Source organism: Microcaecilia unicolor, chromosome 4, assembly GCF_901765095.1.
Source record: "Microcaecilia unicolor chromosome 4, aMicUni1.1, whole genome shotgun sequence".
Taxonomy (NCBI): Eukaryota; Metazoa; Chordata; class Amphibia; order Gymnophiona; family Siphonopidae; genus Microcaecilia; species Microcaecilia unicolor.
In genome coordinates this window covers 94,593,218-94,615,484 of record NC_044034.1, presented here as the reverse complement: position 1 = coordinate 94,615,484, position 22,267 = coordinate 94,593,218, and positions in this window count along the sequence as shown.

Sequence of the window (22,267 nt, the reverse complement as noted above, 5' to 3'; positions counted from 1 at the left end):
TCAGTCAGTTGAGACATCACTAACTTCTCAACCACTTTTGCAAAGAAACCCACGTTTAAAATTGGACAAAAGTGATCAACCCAATCAGTCGACAAGGAAGACTTCTTCAACAAAGGGTGAACGGTTGCCCATTTCAAAATAGCAGGCACCGAGGCCTCATCAAACATCCGATTAACAAACAATGCCATCGACCCTGAAATATCAGATTTTAAAGCTTTTAAAACCACTGTAGAACACAGATTCAAAGGACTACTAACATTTTTTTATTGACTGTACTACCTACTCAACTTGCATCACACCTCCACAACTCTAGAACAACAACCACAGTCTCATATTTCCAACCAAATTTCCACTCATTTAGAGTGAAAATAATCATACAGCTGCTGACTAGGTGGAAAAAAATTCACACACACAAAAGGAACAACCAAGGATTCCATCACAGAAAAGAACTCCTTCAGTTGTGAAGATGCCATAGCAATATGATTATCAAAAAAACATACATTTTGCAGTAGTCACTGCACTCTTATAAACCTCAAAGAGCCACATAATACTCCCTCTGTGTAAAAGCATCAGGGTGCTTCCGCCAACTCCATTCTTTTCTTCGCAACTGACGCCTCTGTGTCCGCAGTTCTGATGTATACCGCAAATGATGGATCCGACAGCTGAATTCACACAACTGTACTTGAGCACAACTTTCTAGGCATATTCTACAACACGGTGCTTGTAAATTCTAATGCGCGCAGTCGAAAAGGGGGCATGGCCATGGGCACGGAATGGGTGGGTTGTGGGCATTTCAGAAAACTATGCACACTATTATAGAATACACCCGATCTGCACCTAACTTACACAGGTATTTAGGCCTGGTTTTAAGTGGCCTAAATGGGTGCGCCTAAATTTTAGTCGCCAGGATGGCACGTGAGCATATTCTATAAACTACACCTAACTTTAGATATAGTTTATAGAATCACTAACCGCGTGGTTTTTCAGCCCCAATTTTTAAGGCACCATTTATAGAATTTTGCCCTTAGCACATAACTGCAAGTGAATACATACAAAACTGGTGGAATTTGGGTGAGTCACAGGCTTATCGTCACACGACACACACAACTTCTAGAAAACTACAATTGTACACGTTGCATGGCACACATTGGCACATCAACTTACACCATCCACTGGCCTGCCATAAGTGGAAGCACCTATGTTCTGGCACACCAACATGACTTTACACTGGCATTTTATAACAGCTTAGCCGCGCCCTGAAGCTGTTCTAGAATTCACAGTAAGTGCAGCCCTTTGGAGTGCCTAAATTGAAGTGCCATGTTATAAACGTATCCCCTTTGCACATAATGGGACTTGATTCTATATACGGTGCCAGAAAAATCGGCGCACAAAAAATTTCCACCTATATGAATCCTATAAACCATGCCAAAATCTAGGTGTGTTTTATAGAATACGCATAGCGGACATGATGGCGCCTAATTCTAGGCACATCTATTTATGCCAAGTAAAACTTGGTGTAAATACCAGCTCCTACGTTAGGCACGAAGCAGGTGTATTTTATAACCCTGCTCATAGTTTTCAGAACACCCATGACCTGCCTATTCCATGCCCATAGCCACACACCCCTTTTGGGCAGCACACAGAATTTACTCGCACCGGTTTACAGAATACGCTTAGCACATAGTACGTGTAAATTCTAATTAATGCTTATTAGTGCAGATAACTGCTTCTTAACATCCAATTATCAGTGCTGTTATTATTAGCTTGTTAACTAATTAAGCTAAGTGCATTGTTGAGGAATACACTTTGATTTCTACTCAGAAATCTCCGTGTGATATATAGAATCCGGGGGAATGCCAACTCAGGACATTTCCTTAAATTGTCAGAATGGCATTATGATGTTCATCACTTTTGAAATCATTGCTACATTAGACCAGTAGTTCTGAATCTTTCTTCTTCTGTGACACACCTGACAGACAATATTCACCTGCGTGACGCACTGAACACTACAGTTTTCAGCTGAACAAAGTTTTTAAAAACCCTATATATCATTTAATTGTTGCTAACAATGATGTAAGGGAAATAAAGATGCAATGGTGATGACTGTTGGGGAGGAAAAGAGGGTTCAGCTGTAACATTTTCATTTGAGGCTAATGCCAGAAGTATGGACCAGTTATGGAGACTTCAAGTACTCGCCTTCCTGGTTCTCAACTCTTCCCAACCCGCAGCACACACGGTTGTTAAGAAAAGCACAAGCATACTGTCTGACAAAATTTTGGTGACATACCTCCCAGTTGTTGGTGACACATTAGACTAACTGCAGAGGAACTTTTGGCAGGTCCAGTATATGTACTCACCTAAGGAGGGTGATATTCAGTATACATCTATCAGGGTAAAGGTTTCTGGATTAACTTTCACCAAGTATTCAGTAGACTTAACTATGTGCAGAACTATTCTATAAAGGAACGCCTACATATAAAACTATCCATAATGCAGGATTTTCACATCAAAGTACAACCAGTTGCCTAAACAACTTCGTCAAACTGAAGACTATCTCATATTTCATAAACTATTGAAAACTCACTTGGTAAGATCGACCTCTAACAACAGAAATAACTAACCCTCTAACTAAACCTGCAATAAAAATAACTCTGTCCATATTCACATTCTATCTTATGTATTACAAACTTTTTTATGATCAGGATTTCATGTTATGCTGTTATTAATAATTTTGTATCTATATATATATATATTTTTTTTTTGTTCTATGTAATCAGAACACCTTCTCATTTCTACTTTTGTTATATTGTAAGCCACACTGAACTTGAATCCTATTTGAGATAGTAACGTGGAGGGGAATAATCGAACGTCGCCGGCGAAATAGGTCGCCAGCGATCTATTTTGGCGGCGGCGCAACAGCCGGCCGGAACAGTATTTTCAAAAAAGATGGCCGGCCATCTTTTTTTTCGATAATACGGTGTGGGCCGGCGAAATGCCTTGGATTTCGCCGGGTTTGAGATCGCCACTCTTGTTTTTCCGCGATAATGGAAAAAACTGCCGGCGATCTCAAACCCGGCGAAATCCAAGGCATTTGGCCGTGGGAGGAGTCAGCATTTGTAGTGCAATGGTCCCCCTCACATGCCAGGACACCAACCGGGCACCCTAGGGGGCACTTCAAACATCTTTTATAAACAACCAAATTAGCTTCCAGGTGCATAGCACCCTTCCCTTGTGTGCTGAGTCCCCTAAATCCCCTCCAAAACCCACTGCTCACAAGTGTGCACCATTACCCTAGCCCTAAGGGCTGAAGGGGGGCACCTACATGTGGGTACAGTGGGTTTTGGGGGGTTTGGGAGGGCTCAACATTACCCACCACAAGTTGAACAGGTAGGGGGGGATGGGCCTGGCTCTGCCTTTCTGCAGTCCACTGCAACCAACAACAACTGTTCCAGGGACCTGCATACTGCTGTCAGGGTGCTGGGTATGCCATTTGAGGCTGGCATACAGGCTGGCAAAAAAGGTTTGTATTTTAATAATTTTAGTGTGGGAGGGGGTTGGCGACCACTGGGGGAGTAAGGGGAGGTCATCCCCCATTCTCTCTGGTGGTCATCTGGTCAGTTGGGGCACCTTTTTGAGGCTTGGTCGTGAAAATAAAAGGTCCAAGTAAACCCGGCGAAATACTGCTTATTGCCGGAATTTATTTTTCCATTATCCGCGAAAGCCGGCCATCTGGTAGCCACGCCCAAGCCTGCCCATGTCCCGCCTTCGCTTCGCCGCCAACACGCCCCTTTAAACTTCCGCCGGCGCGGCGAAGGGAAAGCGGCGAAGCTATCACAAATGTAGCTTTCGATTATACGCTTTTGCGAAATCGCCGGCCATATCCCGATTTGTGTCGGGAAATAGCCGGCGATTACTTTCGATTATAAGCTGGATAGTAACATAGTAGATGACGGCAGAAAAAGACCTGCATGGTCCATCCAGTCTGCCCAACAAGATAAACTCATATGTGCTACATTTTGTGTATACCTTACCTTGATTTGTACCTGTCCTTTTCAGGGCACAGACTGTATAAGTCTGCCCAGCACTATCCTCGCCTCCCAACCACCAGCCCCGCCTCCCACCACCGGTTCTGGCACAGACCGTGCAAGTCTACCCAGCACCATCCCCACCTCCCAACCACCAGTCCCACCTCCCACCACCGGCTCTGCCACCCAATCTCGGCTAAGCTCCTTAGGATCCATTCCTTCTGAACAGGATTCCTTTATGTTTATCCCACATAATGTGGGATATAAATGTAATAAATCAATAAGTAAATACTTTAAGCACCTGCTCCCTAATTCTGTAAAAGTCACCAAAAATTGCACATGTAAATTTGGGCATGCATTCAATATGCGTGTGCAATTTAATTAAATAGCAAGCTAATTAATGCCAATAACTAGATTTTTATTGACACTAATTAAATTTAATTGAACCTGACATGCAATCTGAAAAAGGGGGTGCGGAAATGGGGAGGGTCATGGGCGGAATTAATGCACATTGTTATAGAACAACAGGGATGAGTGCCTAATGTAGGTGCGTACATTTGCACCACATTGCAGTTGTTGCAAATGGCCATGCCTAAAGTTAGATGCGTTTCTTGGGCGTAAGCACGTTCATCAGCGCTGATTTCTTTTGGCGCCATATATAGAATCTAGCCCCTAGAGGCACCTAATTGGAGTCTATTGCATAAAGGAAAATAGGGGCCTTCTTTCCTGTATAGAATACAGTGTAACTGGGTTTGCATGTGCATATGGGTTAGACGTCCAGCCATACATCTGATGTAAATGTTTGTGTCTAGATTCTAGAGATACATGCATAAGTAATAATATTTTACAAGGATGTGCTCCTCCCAGAAATCACCATGTGAATGCCCACCTACAAACTGCACTCATGATATACGGGTATTTATTAACCAGATTATTGGTATTTGTGTGCGTATATGTCAGTATTTTGGTCATTTGTGCTTGAATTTGGCATGTAAAGGTTTGTGCTCTTTATAGAATTACTCTCTTTAGGAGGTAAGTCTATAATTTTGGCCTGTATGGCACCTATATTAAAAAGGAAAGTAAGAACGTTCTTTCCTTTATAAAAAAAACTAGCGTAAGTCATAAATAATGCCTTTAATTTAAGCGTGAGCATTTACACTAGCCACAGAACTCCTGTAAATGCTCATGCCTAAATGCCAGAGATATACACATAGGGCTAGAGTCCATATATGGTGTCTGAAAAATCTGCGAGGTAAAAAAATACGCCTAGGCATATTCTCTAAAATACGCCTACATTTTATATAATTGGCTTTAAAACCCTTTAGTGTCCAATGTTCCCATCAATAGCCCTTCCACTAACAAAGAACGTGGCAGGAAGAGAATAAGAAGTATGTCGGATGATGAGATCTTTACCTCTCCTCTTCACAGCCCTAAACCACGCAATGCAGTCACATCTAATTTTTTAGAACATCTCTGGCAACAGAACAATTCACGTCCACAGAGATTGGACTCCACCAGGAATATAGACCGATTCCAACAGGGATATCAATTCCGCGGAAGAGGACGCGGAAGAGGAAGAAACAGAGGAAGAGGAGAGAGACAGAATTATCGACCTTGGTAGATGATATACCTATATTTAACCTATCAGATTATGTCCTTAAAGATATAGAAATTGCAGTTTTAAAAAAAGGCCTTTCATTCTCTCCCACTTCCACCTATGATGAATTTCAGACGCGCATAGATCTCTTTAAGTTTCAGAGGAAATTACAGATCAAAAAATTTTTTTCATCCATTGAATCCACACAGACTGATATATCAGTTGTGAAAAGGAATTCTAAATGGGTTCCCCCTGGACCTTGTGACCCTGCTATTAAAACATTTTATGACGTCGTCCTCAGGGACATCACAACATTAGAAAAGAGCACTAAAAGACGCCCTTTTTATAATCTCACAAAAGATGAAAATCAAGCATTGCGTTCCCTATCGTTGAATACAAATATTGTCATAAAACCAGCAGACAAGGGTGGAGGCATTGTCATTCTAGATCGAACATCTTATATACAAGAAGTAATGAGACAACTAGGTGATACTACCTTTTATGTGCCTCTTGGTGATGACCCTACAGATACCTTAAAAAATGAAATAACTACAATTGTTGACTATGCACATAGTATGGGTTTTTTAACACTTAAAGAAAAACAATTTTTGATTACCGAGCATCCTGTCATTCCAACGATTTATATCCTACCGAAGATACATAAATCTATGACTGATCCACCAGGTAGACCTATCATTTCAGCAAACAGTTCAGTTTTGGAACCCCTTTCGATATTTACAGATTATTTTCTTAGACCATATATTCCCAAAATCAAATCATATGTACGCGACTCATCTCATTTCATTAATATGTTGGAAGAATATAATGGTGATGTAGAAAATTTATTATTAGTTACATTAGATGTTGAATCATTGTACACTAACATACCACAGTTGGAAGCACTAATTGTCATTGAAGAAACCCTACGTGATAGGCAGACTGACATACGGATTCCTAATAGGCTCATTTTAGCCTTAGCTACTCTTGCCCTGACAAAAAATTATTTTTACTTTAATGGCAATTTTTATTTACAAATTAAGGGCACAGCTATGGGGGCATCTATGGCCCCCGATATAGCCAATCTTTATATGGCCAAATTTGAAGATTTATATCTATTAGATCATCCATACAAACAGCAAGTTAAAATGTATAAGAGATATATAGATGATATCTTTATACTGTGGAAAGGTGATAGTTCTTTATTGCAACAATTCCATGAATGGATCAATACATGTGATTCAAATTTGAAATTTAAAATGCAATTTGATAAAGACTGTATTTCTTTTCTAGACATTGAGGTTAAAAAGGACAGACATTGGCTCACCACCTCATTATACAGAAAACCCACAGATAAAAATTGCTATTTACATTACTCAAGTTACCATAATAGAGCACTAAAGGATAATTTACCATTTTGTCAATTTTTAAGACTTAAGAGAATATGTGCTGATGTAGATGATTACTATAAACATTCTAGAGATTTAAAGAAAAGATTTAGACAACGAGGGTATCCGAATAAATGTATCACAGAAGGGTTTAAAAAAGCCAGTCTGAGAACTAGAGAAGAACTGTTGAATACTGGCGCTAAATCCTTTTCTAATCCAGATTTAGTCTGTGCTCTTAGATTTTCATCCTTAAGCCATTCTTTTAAAAAAATTATCTTAAAACACTGGCATATCATTCAGATCCATCCATGTTTCAAAGAAGTCGTTCCAATTTTTGCGCTTTCTAGAAACCCTAATTTAAGGAATCATTTAGTTCCATCTTTCCTTCCAATGATTAGAGATAATTTTATTCGTAAATTTGGTGGACACAGGCCATGCAATTCTTGTACTGTCTGTGCCCACTCCCTCCAGTTAGATTCATTTATACATCCCTCTACAGGTAAAAAATATGAACTAAGATTCGATAGTGATTGCAATTCTGATAATGTGATTTACATGATTCTATGTCCTTGCAACATGATCTATATTGGTAAGACTAAAAGGAAAATAAAAACTCGGATAATCGAACATCGTAGTTGCATCAGGAGGCAGGTTAAATCAGCTCCATTAGTTGAACATTGGATCGATGCTGAACACAGCATTGATGATTTAAAATTCTTTGTATTACAGCTTATTAAACAAAATCCCCGTGGTGGAGATATTGACCAGAAATTATTAAGAGCAGAACAACGTGCTATATATCAAGCTGAATGTGTAGCTCCAAAAGGTCTTAATAAAGAAATTGAATATTTACACTTTCTTGGATAATATCTTTGCATTAATCCATCAATTATTCTGATCTATTTTCTGCTATTAACTCTCATATATATATATATATATATATATATATATATATATATATACATTTTGATATTATTGATATTATTGATATTATTTATATGTTTACGTTACGACTAGTATCAATTTTTTATGTTAGTTTTCTTTTTTTAATATTTCATAATAGTAATCTTAATATTTCATTATAGTAATTTATTGATTATTCTGTCGATATATATATCCAAAATATAAATTTTAATATTATTTTGTATTAGAAGCATAAAACCACTTTTTATTTTTACTTTTATTTTCATTTTTTGGATTAGATTTATGTTCCTTATAATGAAATTCTATTTGCGATGATGGACCTCTTTTTACTATTATTATATTTTTTTATCATTATTCTTTATCATTATTTTTATTTTTATCCCATGATAGTAATTTATTGATAGCTCTGTCCATGTGTATCCAATATATTCAATTGTAATATATGACCAAATCATTTTTAAATATTTTTTAGCAGAAGCATTAAACTATTTTCATTCTTGGATTGGATCTATGTTTCTTATAATGAATATTCCAGTCTTTTTGTGTTGATAGACCTATTTTTATTTACTATTTTGTCATTATAGGATTTTAATAGCCCTATAACCCATTTTGTTTCAATAGAGAAAGATATCTGATGTTATACAAATAGGTACTAATGTGCCTGTCATCACGAATATTCAATTAACATTTGTTTTAACGATTTTTCGTTTTATATATTGATTCCAAGGAGCTAATTTATAGGCTTATTCTTTTGTTAATTATTGGTTTAAATTACTATTCCAGTACCATTTAAATTAATTAAATACCTTGGTTACTACGTCATGGTTTTAACCATTTACCACTGCTGCTATATGTACCCATAATTTCTGTCGAGTCCCTCAGAGCTGTACTTATCTCAGTTTAACTTCTTATGACATTTCTTACTAATTGGTTGATATATCGTTTACAAATTTTGGCATCTTTACATATGTATTGTTTAAAATATCCGTTAAGTATTACTTGATTAATTATTTGGTTATTATTCTATCATCCCTTATTTTTGGTTATTTTCTAAATATTAATTTATTAATTTATTATCCTATTGAGCTCTTCAAAACCGTTTTCTCAATTAATTTTTTAATTTCTATGTATTCTTTTAGCTTTTCATCTAATTATCTTTTAAATGATTATGTGACAAATTTATCACTTTACACCTCCATCAATTTCATTCGCCTACCCCTACAATGATTGTCTAATGTAATAGTCATCCGTTTTTCATTAGTTAGTATATGTGCCAATCCTTATTTTGAAATTTGAAATACCCTATCCACGGGTTCCACGTTACATCATATCGTTATTTAAATAATGCCTTTTCTGGCGCCCTTTTCAACACAATTTCAAACTATACCTATTGGTACGAGGCTACATTTTTTCTTCATTCAAGGTAAGGTATTCTTCTTTTCTGATTTTATTTAGCTTAACATCTTTACCCGACACGGAACCACTGATGTATATGTAGCTGGCTTTCATTCTAACTACATGATAACTTTACTATCGATATGTCTTTTCTGTTAGAACTTTGGGCGGCTTTAAACGTAAGGTACATACTGATATATCTATCTACATCTCACATATTAGCATGGAGTGGATCTTGGCATTTAGTTTTTTATTTCCTTACCAAACTGAAGTCATATACAAGGTTTTTTTTATCAAAACACGATGACCGATTGATACAACACCATGAGTATATATTCCTTAGTTGTTGCTCTCTCTGCTAAGACCTTCGGTGCTCTTTTCGTTAGGGATGTGCACATATACACATATCTTATGCGCTAGTATAATTTGAAGTATATAATTTGTTTTGACATATAGTCCTCTTTTAGGTTTGTTGGAATGTGTAAGTGTAGACCTTTTCTGTCCTCTCAAGTTTTTTTACGTTTGTTGATAAAATTATCGACATTTGGATACACATGTTCAAAACCTTTTAACTTTTACTTCATGATTTCATAGATTGTGAATTTATATATTTTCACTTAATATGATAAAATTTTTTTTGCTATCTTTTAAGCATAACAAAATTTTGGTCGTTAAACGTTTTAATACAACATATTATTATAATATTGATTATGATCTTTAATTATTAAAATCTTTTTTATAGAGACTACATTTTCACAAGCTCCTTTGTCTGTCAGTATATCTCCTGTGCTACTACTGATTGGTATGTTCAAAATGATTTTTCCTTTCCTTTTTATTTAATATATATGCATTAAGAAGATATCTGCTGTAAATCTTCTGTTACTCACCTGTTATTTATTTTTCATTTAGCATATCATTGCTTTTTCTCATTAAGAAAATATCTGCTGTAAACCTTTTGTTATTTACCTGTTATTCATCTCTCATTTAGCATATTATTGCCTTTTCTTATTCAGCATATCATTGTCTTTTCTTTAATACATAACATTAATGCCTTCTGTTGAATTCATGACATTTATATATAATTTTTGTTCTTCCATTCATAGATACCATTTCTGTTATACATAATTTATACACTATATTATGGGTCATATTTATATCAAATTATTTTAATATATAATATTTTTGGAAACGGTTTTATAATGTTGGTTTAATTACATATAATCAATTTACTAATTGTCTCATAAATTAATTACTTATAATTGATTTACCATTTGTTCCCTATGACATCCATTTGATAATAACAATATATATATGGATTCAGTCAACACTTTCGAGTAATGAATTTGATTCATAATGAAAAATTTTTTTTTTTTTTAAATTCTTTTTTATTTATACATTATATTTGTTATATGTGGTGTATTTTTACATTTCTATATTTGTTGTAATGTATTTGATTTAATTTGTTTTTAATTTGTTTTTATTTAATAATATATATGATTGATTGTTATCTTTTAGACCCCTGATGAAGGTTTTTATAAAAACCGAAACACGGACCGTGTTGGGTCCTCAATAAAGTTTTTTGGAGCATCTCAACCCTGATCCTGGTTTGATCTCTTGAAACGTTGTTTCCACTTGCTTCTCTCTTGTGTTGAACTTCTGTGGAAACTTTTGGACCTTTCATTGCTACGGTTGTTGGACCTTGGTTCACCCCCAGTGGTCCCATCATGTCTTTCCAACCATGGGATAACATATTGAGTTATCCAGATGATCGACTCAATGGACTACTACAATCACAAGAGCCATTTACAGAAGATGAAGACATCCACCTATCAACTTTAGACAGATGGTCAAATATTATATTGAAACAGAAAAATGCTATCAAATTTGACTTACATTATTCATTTTTATTGGAATATTGTAGACAACAAAAAATCCCCCGTGGTTTAAGGATCATGAAGGGACCCACCATTTTTCAAGATGATCAATCTTTTTTAGACGATTGGTGTAAAATTTTAAATAAATGTTCTTTAGACCTCATGATTCTTCTAATTGAAACAGCTAAGAAGAGGGCAGAGAACATTAAGAAAGAAATAAAGGTAGAACTTGACATTCTTGAAAAAGAAGATGATAATTTTAACACGATCATTTTAGATGTTAACACTCGAAGTAAGAATCTGAGACAAGAAATTAAAAAGGGTAAGATGGAAAAACTAAAACGAGATACTAATGATTATAAAAGGGGCCCAATCTATCCTTGGGCCCTAGCAAAGATTAAATATCATCCTCAGATACACCACAGATCACGGTCACACATGGCATCACATGTTAAAAACCAATTACCTATCTCTGATAGAAGCCATAGAAACATAGGGAATATTAATTCTGATAACAGTAATCAAATCTCAGTCCAAGCGGAAATACATCAGACCCATTCCAATAGCCCTTCCACTAACAAAGAACGTGGCAGGAAGAGAATAAGAAGTATGTCGGATGATGAGATCTTTACCTCTCCTCTTCACAGCCCTAAACCACGCAATGCAGTCACATCTAATTTTTTAGAACATCTCTGGCAACAGAACAATTCACGTCCACAGAGATTGGACTCCACCAGGAATATAGACCGATTCCAACAGGGATATCAATTCCGCGGAAGAGGACGCGGAAGAGGAAGAAACAGAGGAAGAGGAGAGAGACAGAATTATCGACCTTGGTAGATGATATACCTATATTTAACCTATCAGATTATGTCCTTAAAGATATAGAAATTGCAGTTTTAAAAAAAGGCCTTTCATTCTCTCCCACTTCCACCTATGATGAATTTCAGACGCGCATAGATCTCTTTAAGTTTCAGAGGAAATTACAGATCAAAAAATTTTTTTCATCCATTGAATCCACACAGACTGATATATCAGTTGTGAAAAGGAATTCTAAATGGGTTCCCCCTGGACCTTGTGACCCTGCTATTAAAACATTTTATGACGTCGTCCTCAGGGACATCACAACATTAGAAAAGAGCACTAAAAGACGCCCTTTTTATAATCTCACAAAAGATGAAAATCAAGCATTGCGTTCCCTATCGTTGAATACAAATATTGTCATAAAACCAGCAGACAAGGGTGGAGGCATTGTCATTCTAGATCGAACATCTTATATACAAGAAGTAATGAGACAACTAGGTGATACTACCTTTTATGTGCCTCTTGGTGATGACCCTACAGATACCTTAAAAAATGAAATAACTACAATTGTTGACTATGCACATAGTATGGGTTTTTTAACACTTAAAGAAAAACAATTTTTGATTACCGAGCATCCTGTCATTCCAACGATTTATATCCTACCGAAGATACATAAATCTATGACTGATCCACCAGGTAGACCTATCATTTCAGCAAACAGTTCAGTTTTGGAACCCCTTTCGATATTTACAGATTATTTTCTTAGACCATATATTCCCAAAATCAAATCATATGTACGCGACTCATCTCATTTCATTAATATGTTGGAAGAATATAATGGTGATGTAGAAAATTTATTATTAGTTACATTAGATGTTGAATCATTGTACACTAACATACCACAGTTGGAAGCACTAATTGTCATTGAAGAAACCCTACGTGATAGGCAGACTGACATACGGATTCCTAATAGGCTCATTTTAGCCTTAGCTACTCTTGCCCTGACAAAAAAATTATTTTTACTTTAATGGCAATTTTTATTTACAAATTAAGGGCACAGCTATGGGGGCATCTATGGCCCCCGATATAGCCAATCTTTATATGGCCAAATTTGAAGATTTATATCTATTAGATCATCCATACAAACAGCAAGTTAAAATGTATAAGAGATATATAGATGATATCTTTATACTGTGGAAAGGTGATAGTTCTTTATTGCAACAATTCCATGAATGGATCAATACATGTGATTCAAATTTGAAATTTAAAATGCAATTTGATAAAGACTGTATTTCTTTTCTAGACATTGAGGTTAAAAAGGACAGACATTGGCTCACCACCTCATTATACAGAAAACCCACAGATAAAAATTGCTATTTACATTACTCAAGTTACCATAATAGAGCACTAAAGGATAATTTACCATTTTGTCAATTTTTAAGACTTAAGAGAATATGTGCTGATGTAGATGATTACTATAAACATTCTAGAGATTTAAAGAAAAGATTTAGACAACGAGGGTATCCGAATAAATGTATCACAGAAGGGTTTAAAAAAGCCAGTCTGAGAACTAGAGAAGAACTGTTGAATACTGGCGCTAAATCCTTTTCTAATCCAGATTTAGTCTGTGCTCTTAGATTTTCATCCTTAAGCCATTCTTTTAAAAAAATTATCTTAAAACACTGGCATATCATTCAGATCCATCCATGTTTCAAAGAAGTCGTTCCAATTTTTGCGCTTTCTAGAAACCCTAATTTAAGGAATCATTTAGTTCCATCTTTCCTTCCAATGATTAGAGATAATTTTATTCGTAAATTTGGTGGACACAGGCCATGCAATTCTTGTACTGTCTGTGCCCACTCCCTCCAGTTAGATTCATTTATACATCCCTCTACAGGTAAAAAATATGAACTAAGATTCGATAGTGATTGCAATTCTGATAATGTGATTTACATGATTCTATGTCCTTGCAACATGATCTATATTGGTAAGACTAAAAGGAAAATAAAAACTCGGATAATCGAACATCGTAGTTGCATCAGGAGGCAGGTTAAATCAGCTCCATTAGTTGAACATTGGATCGATGCTGAACACAGCATTGATGATTTAAAATTCTTTGTATTACAGCTTATTAAACAAAATCCCCGTGGTGGAGATATTGACCAGAAATTATTAAGAGCAGAACAACGTGCTATATATCAAGCTGAATGTGTAGCTCCAAAAGGTCTTAATAAAGAAATTGAATATTTACACTTTCTTGGATAATATCTTTGCATTAATCCATCAATTATTCTGATCTATTTTCTGCTATTAACTCTCATATATATATATATATATATATATATATACATTTTGATATTATTGATATTATTGATATTATTTATATGTTTACGTTACGACTAGTATCAATTTTTTATGTTAGTTTTCTTTTTTTTAATATTTCATAATAGTAATCTTAATATTTCATTATAGTAATTTATTGATTATTCTGTCGATATATATATCCAAAATATAAATTTTAATATTATTTTGTATTAGAAGCATAAAACCACTTTTTATTTTTACTTTTATTTTCATTTTTTGGATTAGATTTATGTTCCTTATAATGAAATTCTATTTGCGATGATGGACCTCTTTTTACTATTATTATATTTTTTTATCATTATTCTTTATCATTATTTTTATTTTTATCCCATGATAGTAATTTATTGATAGCTCTGTCCATGTGTATCCAATATATTCAATTGTAATATATGACCAAATCATTTTTAAATATTTTTTAGCAGAAGCATTAAACTATTTTCATTCTTGGATTGGATCTATGTTTCTTATAATGAATATTCCAGTCTTTTTGTGATGATAGACCTATTTTTATTTACTATTTTGTCATTATAGGATTTTAATAGCCCTATAACCCATTTTGTTTCAATAGAGAAAGATATCTGATGTTATACAAATAGGTACTAATGTGCCTGTCATCACGAATATTCAATTAACATTTGTTTTAACGATTTTTCGTTTTATATATTGATTCCAAGGAGCTAATTTATAGGCTTATTCTTTTGTTAATTATTGGTTTAAATTACTATTCCAGTACCATTTAAATTAATTAAATACCTTGGTTACTACGTCATGGTTTTAACCATTTACCACTGCTGCTATATGTACCCATAATTTCTGTCGAGTCCCTCAGAGCTGTACTTATCTCAGTTTAACTTCTTATGACATTTCTTACTAATTGGTTGATATATCGTTTACAAATTTTGGCATCTTTACATATGTATTGTTTAAAATATCCGTTAAGTATTACTTGATTAATTATTTGGTTATTATTCTATCATCCCTTATTTTTGGTTATTTTCTAAATATTAATTTATTAATTTATTATCCTATTGAGCTCTTCAAAACCGTTTTCTCAATTAATTTTTTAATTTCTATGTATTCTTTTAGCTTTTCATCTAATTATCTTTTAAATGATTATGTGACAAATTTATCACTTTACACCTCCATCAATTTCATTCGCCTACCCCTACAATGATTGTCTAATGTAATAGTCATCCGTTTTTCATTAGTTAGTATATGTGCCAATCCTTATTTTGAAATTTGAAATACCCTATCCACGGGTTCCACGTTACATCATATCGTTATTTAAATAATGCCTTTTCTGGCGCCCTTTTCAATACAATTTCAAACTATACCTATTGGTACGAGGCTACATTTTTTCTTCATTCAAGGTAAGGTATTCTTCTTTTCTGATTTTATTTAGCTTAACATCTTTACCCGACACGGAACCACTGATGTATATGTAGCTGGCTTTCATTCTAACTACATGATAACTTTACTATCGATATGTCTTTTCTGTTAGAACTTTGGGCGGCTTTAAACGTAAGGTACATACTGATATATCTATCTACATCTCACATATTAGCATGGAGTGGATCTTGGCATTTAGTTTTTTATTTCCTTACCAAACTGAAGTCATATACAAGGTTTTTTTTATCAAAACACGATGACCGATTGATACAACACCATGAGTATATATTCCTTAGTTGTTGCTCTCTCTGCTAAGACCTTCGGTGCTCTTTTCGTTAGGGATGTGCACATATACACATATCTTATGCGCTAGTATAATTTGAAGTATATAATTTGTTTTGACATATAGTCCTCTTTTAGGTTTGTTGGAATGTGTAAGTGTAGACCTTTTCTGTCCTCTCAAGTTTTTTTACGTTTGTTGATAAAATTATCGACATTTGGATACACATGTTCAAAACCTTTTAACTTTTACTTCATGATTTCATAGATTGTGAATTTATATATTTTCACTTAATATGATAAAAATTTTTTTGCTATCTTTTAAGCATAACAAAATTTTGGTCGTTAAACGTTTTAATACAACATATTATTATAATATTGATTATGATCTTTAATTATTAAAATCTTTTTTATAGAGACTACATTTTCACAAGCTCCTTTGTCTGTCAGTATATCTCCTGTGCTACTACTGATTGGTATGTTCAAAATGATTTTTCCTTTCCTTTTTATTTAATATATATGCATTAAGAAGATATCTGCTGTAAATCTTCTGTTACTCACCTGTTATTTATTTTTCATTTAGCATATCATTGCTTTTTCTCATTAAGAAAATATCTGCTGTAAACCTTTTGTTATTTACCTGTTATTCATCTCTCATTTAGCATATTATTGCCTTTTCTTATTCAGCATATCATTGTCTTTTCTTTAATACATAACATTAATGCCTTCTGTTGAATTCATGACATTTATATATAATTTTTGTTCTTCCATTCATAGATACCATTTCTGTTATACATAATTTATACACTATATTATGGGTCATATTTATATCAAATTATTTTAATATATAATATTTTTGGAAACGGTTTTATAATGTTGGTTTAATTACATATAATCAATTTACTAATTGTCTCATAAATTAATTACTTATAATTGATTTACCATTTGTTCCCTATGACATCCATTTGATAATAACAATATATATATGGATTCAGTCAACACTTTCGAGTAATGAATTTGATTCATAATGAAAAATTTTTTTTTAAAAATTCTTTTTTATTTATACATTATATTTGTTATATGTGGTGTATTTTTACATTTCTATATTTGTTGTAATGTATTTGATTTAATTTGTTTTTAATTTGTTTTTATTTAATAATATATATGATTGATTGTTATCTTTTAGACCCCTGATGAAGGTTTTTATAAAAACCGAAACACGGACCGTGTTGGGTCCTCAATAAAGTTTTTTGGAGCATCTCAACCCTGATCCTGGTTTGATCTCTTGAAACGTTGTTTCCACTTGCTTCTCCCATCAATCTGTTCCCATATAGCTTATTATGGGAACACTGGACACTAAAGGGTTAAATTTCCATGCGGTATATAGAATGCACTAAGCATCTCTCCATGTAACCAAATTTGGTTGCATCCATTTAATTTTAACTAATGGGGCCTCAGAAAATTAAATTCTGAGTTTTAGTACTATGCAAAATGCTGTTGTTAATACAGTATAATGAATATAAACATTCCACTTAATGTTATCATTGCTCTGACAGCCCTAGCAAATCATTGAATAGGACAGGCAGAAGTATTTCTGTTATGCAATAAAGACACTAAAGCATATTCAAGAGTGATCCTTTTCATTTAAGTGAATTACTTGAAGAAAAGCTCTTAAGCTTTTCAGGGATTTTTTTTTATTTGTGCAACTATCCTCCTAGAAATATTGTGGGTTTCCCCACCAATTGAAAATGATTGACAATTCCCACAACAATCCTAAACTATCCCTCAATTGTTTCATGTTATTTTCACCTGCAGTTCAATCTTCACACCTGGCTGTTCTTGTAAGGCATGTTCAGTAAAACCAGACAATTTGAGATCCTCTAGGAATTCAGAATGGAAGAACTGCAAATTAATAAACACCAGATTGTGCCAGTCCTACCTAATCTCAATACACAACGCTCACTCTGATTTCATTCTTCCAAGCTCCCATCCTTTTGCTTCTGCTCTCTTCTCACATATTGATTGTGAAATATTGCTTTCACAAAGGATCTATTTTCAGAGTTGTCCTTCATCCTGGACTAAAATCCCTTTCAGAGGAAGAATCTGGCTTACAATATTCAAAGAAAAATGAGTCACCAAAATGTTCAATCTAACAAATGTTAAAACATATACCAAAACAGCAGTCTTATCTTTATCACCTAATAAGACATAGTAACAAGGAGTCAACTTTCAAAGAACTACAGTCTATAATTATATATTACAATTTATGTTTAGGCTGTTTGAAAGTTGATTAGCTACTAGGGGAAAGTTTGGTTATTATTCCTTTATAGGTATGTTTCCTCTTTGGTGCCCTTTCAAGTGTTCACTCCTTCTGAAATGTTCACATTTTGCTTGTGATACCACACTCATGTTTGTGTTATTGTATTCGCTAGCTAAGTTTCACACAATTTTGCATATATATAAGCACCTTAATGCATACAATTATTTACGGTCTAGCTCCGGAATACATGATTCCTTTAATAGACCTCCCACCTTGAAATGCCATCAACACAGCCCGCACCTATCTCCAACTTCATTATCCGTCTTGCCGGGGTGTCAAATACAAGCTTCTTTTTGCCTCTACTTTTCACTACTCCAGCCCGAAGACTTGGAATGCTTTACCTCTGAACCTAAAATCTCAATCTGATCATCACCTTTTCAAGAAGATGTTGAAAACGTTCCTTTTTGAAAAAACTTACTCCATTAGTAATTCTGCTGTTTAGTCACCCTAATTGTTGTTAGTGTTCTCTCCTTATTCGCTGTAAAATTCATGTGTTGTACTTTTCTACTTTTGTAATTCATGTAAGCCATATTGTGCCTGCATTTGTGGGAAAATGTGGGGTATAAATGAACTATATATATATATATATATATATATATATATATATATATATATATATATATATATATATCACTTTGCCTTCAATGATTTCCATACATTGTCAGTTGGCACATATTGTACCAGTTACAAAGCTGTTTCATTGTGTTCACACCTACACCTCATTATTATTCATTTTGTTAATGGTCTTATTAGTGTTCTGATTCTCAAGCATGATTGTACATGCTTTATAGATTTTTTCAGATTTCATGACTTCATGCCTATTCATGAGCTGTTTTGTTTTCGTGCGTCTTTATCATATGCATTAATTTAATATTTGGATTTATGTTTTTTATGATTTCAACATCCAGGAAAAAGTTTTAAAGAGGCAAGAGAAGATCAGATGGATGCCAGCATGCCTCCACCATCTTGGATCCTCCATAAAAGAATCACAAGGTAATACTTTTAAAATAAGAGGAAATATTTTTTCACTCAATGAGTATTTACGCTCTGGAACTCGTTGCCAGAGGATGAGATTACAGTGGTTAGCATATCTAGGTTTAACAATGATTTGGACAAGTTCCTGAAGGAAAAGTCCATAATCTGCTATCGAGATAGACATGGAGGAAGCCATTGCTTGCTCTGGGATTGGTAACATGGAGTCTTGCTACTATATTGGGGTTCTGCCAGGTACTTGTGACCTGGATTGGCCACTGTTGGAAACAGGATACTAGACTAGATGGACAAACACAAACAGAAGAAAAACTCCACTGAGAGAAAGCACCGAGCATCAAAACAGTAAAGAATCTTTATTAAACAACAATCGTCAATAAGCAATAAAGGGGACCCGACATGTCGCATGTTTCGGGCCTAACAGACTGCTTCAGGGGCCTAGGAATCTAACATGTCAAACATATTCCCAGCTAAGTCGTGAAACCAAATCTCCTATTAGTAATCTTTCTGAGTTCAAAGAGTGCAGGCACAAACTGACTTGTAAAAACACTGTGTCATGCACGGATTCTATATATGACACCAGATTTGGGCGCTATCCCAAAATGTGCACTCAACTTAATTGGCTAACGAGAAATTAACAAGCAATAATTAGCTGCCAACTTTGACTTTAATTGGCACCAATTAGGGTTTGAGTGCACATCTGGCTGCACACCATTTTATAACGCTTGGTGCCCAAATCCCATAGCACACAACTCAATAGGGGGCATGGCCATAGGAGGAGCATGGACACATCAGGGGCATTCCAAAATATTGCGTGATTCGTTACAGCACCAGCATTTCCACCAAGTTTTGGCAGGCGTAAGTCTGGTGCTCCAAGTTAAGGTGCGGGAATCGGCACTAAGCACAATTCTATAAAGGGCGCTTTTATAGAATCGCGCTTAGCACCGATCTTTTCCGGCCCCCATTTGTTAAGTGCCATGTCTAGAATCCAGCCCTTGGTGTGCAGAAATCTGATGGAGAGGAGGAGTAGCCTAGTGGTTAGTGCAGCGGACTTTGATCCTGGGGACTGCAGCTCCTTGTGACTCTGGACAAGTCACTTAATCCTCCATTGCCCCAGGTACAAATAAGTACCTGTATATACAATGTAAACTGCTTTGAATGTAGTTGCAAAAATGACAGAAATGCAATATATCAAGTACCATTCCCATGTTGGGGGTGAGAAGCTGATCTGCACTGACCTGGAAAGAGACCTTGGTATGATCATGTCAGATGACCTCAAGGTAGCAAAACAGCATGATAAGGTGGTGGTCGGTGTCAGAGGGATGCACAGAGAGGCAGATTAGCAGGGTTAAAAAAAAAAAGGTGTCAATGCCTCTGGTACATGTTCTTGATGAGACCTTACCTAAAATGCTGGGTTCAATAATGCACAAGAAAATCATTTTTATTAATGGAAAATCAAGATTGCTTATAAATTCAAAAACCCTGTATCTTTTTGATCTTGACCCTCTCTCCTTAAACAGCTTTTACTGAAATACTTAAGGACTCTTCTACCAAGCTGTGTTAGGTTCTAATGTGTGCCTAATGCAGGACATGCTAAAGCGTTTAGTTATTTTCTCAATTGCACACACTTTGTGGTATTTATATTTCTTTTTTGGGGGGAGGAGATGTGTTGGGGCAGAGAATAGGCCTGGATGCACTAATCTGCTACCATGGTGACATTATCACCAAGCTAACTGTTTAGCACGTCCATAATACAGGAGCCCTTAGTGCCTCTTACAGAGGAGGCGGTACATGCTCTCACGGTTAATTTTTTAAAATTACCTCATGCATATGCTAATATTAGCGCAGAACCAGAAATAAAAGAAATAGGAAAAAGCTCTTTTTGACGGCCATGCTAGAAATGGGCTTAGTGCATGAGAAAGGCCTAAGTAAAGATGCAGTAAGCTCATTACTTAGCACAACTTAGCAAAAGGACCCCCAAGTCATTACTAGAAATTATTTTTAATCTTGTGTGTCTCTATTAGATTGTAAGCTCCATGGAGCAGGAACCAAGCCTATTTTATGTATTTGCACAATGATATGTATGCTAGAGGCTGACTGAAACTGTCTGAAAGCTTTCAGCCAAAACTAAAACTGCAGCAGAAACTCAGCGCCTGGTTTCAGCTGAAGCCGAAATCGCTGCCTCCACCACTTTTGACCCTCCCCCGGCGCCGCCATCCCTCCCCTTTCAACCCCCCTGCCCCAACCCTCCCCCGTCGTCAGGTACCTGTGCTGGCAGGGGTCCCCAACCCCCGCCAGCCGACGTCCTCTTCAGTGCCGGTCTCCAGGCCGGCACGTTGCTGCAGCTGATCTGGAAGGATTCTGTTTCTGTGTCCTCCTGGCATCCTGCACGATCAGCAGCAGCAACGCCCCGGCCCTGAGACCACGCTGAAGAGGACTTCGGCTGACAGGGGTTGGGGACCCCCGCCAGCACAGGTACCTGACAACAGGGGAGGGTTGGCAGCGGCAGGAAGGAGGGTCAAAAGGGGAGGGGTGGCAGCACCGGGGGAGGGTCAAAAGTGGTGGCGGCGGCGGTTTCGGCTTCAGCTGAAACTAGGCGATGAGTTTCTGCTGCAGTTTTAGTGGGGGAGGGTTGGCAGCGGCTGGAAAGGGGGGGTCACAAGGGTTGGCAGTGGTGGGGCCAGGGCCAAATCTGGGGGGGCCATGCCCCCATGGCTCCACGTAGCTACGCCCCTGATTTAAATAATGACTGTATTTTACCTTCAAGCAAAACAGCCTCCACACATATGGACCACAGCTGCTTTCACAGTGGGTGACATTGCGCCACACTTGGAATGGCAGCTGATGTCATAATGCCACAGAAAGAGTTTATCACCCCAAATTTACAGATTTGAATTCCTGTTAAAATTTTGTATTAAAAG